A 5,000-nucleotide genomic window follows, 5' to 3' on the forward strand; every position below is an offset into this window, starting at 1 on the left:
ACTGACCCCCGAGATACCTAACACGCAGATTAACACGTCAGCGGTGATCGGCGTGTCATAGAGGAGTCACAAAGACGGGCAAAATAGAGTGGTTGAATAAAAAATACTCACTCAATTGGCCGTGATTTAACGTAGCACACAATGATGCCAAGCCCATGCAAAGTCCAGTGGCCCAAGCAAACAAATAAGATAGATCTGGCTCGGCGTTCCTCATCTCCACATCGTCACCCAGCACGCCGACGCCCAATAACAATTCCCCCGCAAATTGTGCACCTCGAGCGGCAGTACTTTAAACGGCGCCGTCTTCGGCGTGGACGGCATGAACCAAGTCGGCAAGCATCGTCACCCAGCACACAGACGTCCACTAACAATTCCTCCCCCCTGCAAATTGCGCGCCGCGAACGGCAGTACTTTCAAGTATGCCGCCTTCGGCGGGGACATCGTGAACCAAATCGGCAGGCAGGCGTCGTCAGCCGGTCGACCGACCCCCAGTTGCATTGCCCCAACGGCCATTGTGCACTTCGAACAGAACAGTGCTTTTAAAATATTCCGCCTGCCGCGTGTACATCATGAAACAAATGGAAAGGACGAACCGGGCGTGCAACCGATGCACGGAGAGTGACAGGTCGTCAAGCAAGTCCGTGGCAATCCGTCGGCCGACTCGGCCGCGGCCAGCAGAGGCGTTTTGGCCCGGGCGCGCCGAACTTTGCGCGCCCTCGGTATGCGTAACACTAGCACATGCCTTCAAAACTCACTACAAAATAACCCCAAAGTATGCCGCCTTCCCCGTGGGCCTTGTTACCAATATCTTGCCCTGCTTCCTGATGCCCTTATGGGGTCGGCTCTGTTCTTGCAGAACCCTCAGGTGGTGCAGAGTCTGGGCCATTTTATCAATATCTTGCCCTGATTCCTGATGCCCTTATGGGGTCGGCTCTGTTCTTGCAGAACCCTGAGGTGGTGCAGAGTCTGCGCCTTGTTATCAATATCTTGCCCTGCTTCCTGAAACCCTTATGGGGTTGGTTCTGTTACAAAACCCTCAGGTGGTGCAGAGTCTGGGCCACTTTATAAATAACTCTGCCTGCATTAGGGTCAGGGTCAGGGTTAGGGTTAGGGTTAGGGTTAGGGTTAGGGTTAGGGTTAGGGTTAGGGTTAGGGTTAGGGTTAGGGTTAGGGTTAGGGTTAGGGTTAGGGTTAGGGTTAGGGTTAGGGTTAGGGGTAGGGGTAGGGGTAGCGGTAGGGGTAGGGGTAGGGGTAGGGGTAGTTTGAACTACTGCCGCTCCAGGCGCGCACTGTGCGTGGGTAATTTTCAGTGGGCGTCGGTGTGCTGGGTGACGATGCCGCCCAGACTCTGCACCACCTGAGGGATCTGCAAGAACAGAGCCGAACCCGCAAGGGTATCGGGAAGCAGGGCAAGATATTGATAACAAGGCCCAGACTCTGCACCACCCGAGGGTTCTGCAAGAACAGAGCCGACCCCATAAGGGTATCAGGAAGCAGGGTGAGATAGTGACACCATTTGTAAAACCGGCAAATCCCACCCAGGAAACATTGCAAAAATTGGCCTCTAATGCTGGAACGTGGGTAAAGCCAAACAAACACGACACGTTTTAAAAGAACGTTACTAAAACAGCCTGGGATATGCCCATGACAAAGGATAGGCCGAACCTCACCAGAAAAAAAGAGAGGGAGACCACGGCAGAGCTGAGGGATAAACATGAGATGGTGATAAAACCAGCAGACGAGGGGAGCAGTAGGGTTACAAATTAATGTCAATATGGGGCCTGCTCCCACTGGGTAATAGACAAAAACATAGAACAGGGTGACAGGAGAGACTGGATAGCACAGAGGATAACCCGTGAGCGAAATAATGGGGTGTATGCAGTTCAATGTAAGGAGTGTACCTTACGGTACATAGGCGAAACAGGTAAAACAGCCTCAGCGGTGATCGACGTGTCAAAGAGGAGTCACAAAGACGGGCAAAATAAAGTGGTTGATTATAGACAATAGACAATAGACAATAGGTGCAGGAGTCGGCCATTCAGCCCTTCGAGCCAGCACCGCCATTCAATGCGATCATGGCTGATCACTCTCAATCAGTACCCCGTTCCTGCCTTCTCCCCATACCCCCTCACTCCGTTATCCTTAAGAGCTCTATCCAGCTCTCTCTTGAAAGCATCCAACGAACTGGCCTCCACTGCCTTCTGAGGCAGAGAATTCCACACCTTCACCACTCTCTGACTGAAAAGGTTCTTCCTCATCTCCGTTCTAAATGGCCTACCCCTTATTCTTAAACGGTGGCCCCTTGTTCTGGACTCCCCCAACATTGGGAACATGTTTCCTGCCTCTAATGTGTCCAATCCCCTAATTATCGTATATGTTTCAATAAGATCCCCCCTCATTCTTCTAAATACCAGTGTATACAAGCCCAATCGCTCCAGCCTTTCAACATACGACCGTCCCGCCATTCCGGGAATTAACCTAGTGAACCTACGCTGCACGCCCTCCATAGCAAGAATATCCTTCCTCAAATTTGGAGACCAAAACTGCACACAGTACTCCAGGTGCGGTCTCACCAGGGCCCGCTACAACTGTAGAAGGACCTCTTTGCTCCTATACTCAACTCCTCTGGTTACGAAGGCCAACATTCCATTGGCTTTCTTCACTGCCTGCTGTACCTGCATGCTTCCTTTCATTGACTGATGCACTAGGACATCCAGATCTCGTTGAACTCCCCCTCCTCCTAACTTGACACCATTCAGACAATAATCTGCCTTTCTACTCTTACTTCCAAAGTGAATAACCTCGCACTTATCTACATTAAACTGCATCTGCCATGTATCCGCCCACTCACACAACCTGTCCAAGTCATCCTGCAGCCTTATTGCATCTTCCTCACAATTCACACTACCCTCCAGCTTAGTATCATCTGCAAATTTGCTAATGGTACTTTTAATCCCTCCGTCTAAGTCATTAATGCATATCGTAAATAGCTGGGGTCCCAGCACCGAACCTTGCGGTACCCCACTGGTCACTGCCTGCCATTCCGAGAGGGACCCATTTATACCCACTCTTTGCTTTCCGTCTGTCAACCAATTTTCTATCCATGTCAGTACCCTACCCCCAATACCACGTGCCCTAATTTTGCCCACTAATCTCCTATGTGGGAGCTTGTCGAAGGCTTTCTGAAAGTCGAGGTACACCACGTCCACTGACTCTCCCCTGTCAATTTTCCTAGTTACATCCTCAAAACATTCCAGTAGATTTGTCAAGCATGATTTCCCCTTCGTAAATCCATGCTGACTCGCAATGATCCTGTTACTGCTATCCAAATGCTCAGCAATTTCGTCTTTTCTAATTGACTCCAGCATCTTCCCCACCACTGATGTCAGACTAACTGGTCTATAATTACCCGTTTTCTCTCTCCCTCCCTTCTTAAAAAGTGGGATAACATTTGCTATCCTCCAATCCACAGGAACTGATCCTGAATCTATATAGAACATTGAAAAATGATCTCCAATGCTTCCACTATTTCTAGAGCCACCTCCTTAGGTACCCTGGGATGCAGACCATCAGGCCCTGGGGATTTATCAGCCTTCAGTCCCATCAGTCTACCCAAAACCATTTCCTGCCTAATGTGGATTTCCTTCAGTTCCTCCATCACCCTAGGTTCTCCGGCCCCTAGAACATTTGGGAGATTGTGTGTATCTTCCTCAGTGAAGACAGACCCAAAGTAACGGTTTAACTCGTCTGCCATTTCTTTGTTCCCCATAATAAATTCCCCCGTTTCTGTCTTCAAGGGACCCACATTTGCCTTGACTATTTTTTCCCTCTTCACGTACCTAAAAAAACTTTTGCTATCCTCCTTTATATTATTGGCTAGTTTACCCTCGCACCTCATCTTTTCTCCCCGCATTGCCTCTTTAGTTAACTTTTGTTGCTCTTTAAAAGAGTCCCAATCCTCTGTCTTCCCACTCTTCTTTGCTATGTTATACCTCCTCTCCTTAATTTTTATGCTGTCCCTGACTTCCCTTGTCAGCCACAGGTGTCTCTTACTCCCCTTAGAGTCTTTCCACCTCTTTGGAATAAATTGATCCTGCAACCTCTGCATTATTCCCTGGAATACCTGCCATTGCTGTTCTACCGTCTTCCCTGCTAGGGCCTCCTTCCAGTCAATTTTGGCCAGCTCCCGCCTCATGCCTCTGTAATCCCCTTTGCTATACTGTAATACAGACACTTCCGATTTTCCCTTCTACCTTTCCATTTGCAGAGTAAAACTTATCGTGTTGTGATCACTGCCTCCTAACGGCTCTTTTACCTCTAGTCCCCTTATCAGATCAGGATCATTAAAAACACTCACTCTATTGGCCGTGATTTAACCTAGCACACAGTGTTGCAAAGCCCATGCAAAGTCCAGTGGGCCAAGCAAACAAATAAGATAGATCTGGCTCGGCGTTCCACATCTCCACATCGTCACCCAGCACGCCGACGCCCATTAACAATTCCCCCGCAAATTGTGCACCTCGAGCGGCAGTACTTTAAACGGCGCCGTCTTCGGCGTGGACGGCATGAACCAAGTCGGCAAGCATCGTCACCTAGCACACAGACGTGCACTAACAATTCCTCCCCCCGCAAATTGCGCGCCGCGAACGGCGGTACTTTCAAGTATGCCGCCTTCGGCGGGGACATCGTGAACCAAATCGGCAGGCAGGCGTCGTCAGCCGGTCGACCGACCCCCAGCTGCATTTCCCCAACGGACATTGTGCACTTCGTACAGAACAGTGCTTTTAAAATATTCCGCCTGCCGCGTGGACATCATGAACCAAATGAGCAGGCAGGCATCATATCATATCATATCATACACATACAGCCGGAAACAGGCCTTTTCGGCCCTCCAAGTCCGTGCCGCCCAGCGATCCCCGTACATTAACATTATCCTATACCCACTAGGGACAGTCAGCCCCCAGCACAACGACGCCCCCGCTAACAATTCCCCACGCACA

The sequence above is a fragment of the Rhinoraja longicauda genome, unplaced genomic scaffold, assembly GCF_053455715.1.
Source record: "Rhinoraja longicauda isolate Sanriku21f unplaced genomic scaffold, sRhiLon1.1 Scf000338, whole genome shotgun sequence".
NCBI classification, from domain to species: Eukaryota; Metazoa; Chordata; class Chondrichthyes; order Rajiformes; family Arhynchobatidae; genus Rhinoraja; species Rhinoraja longicauda.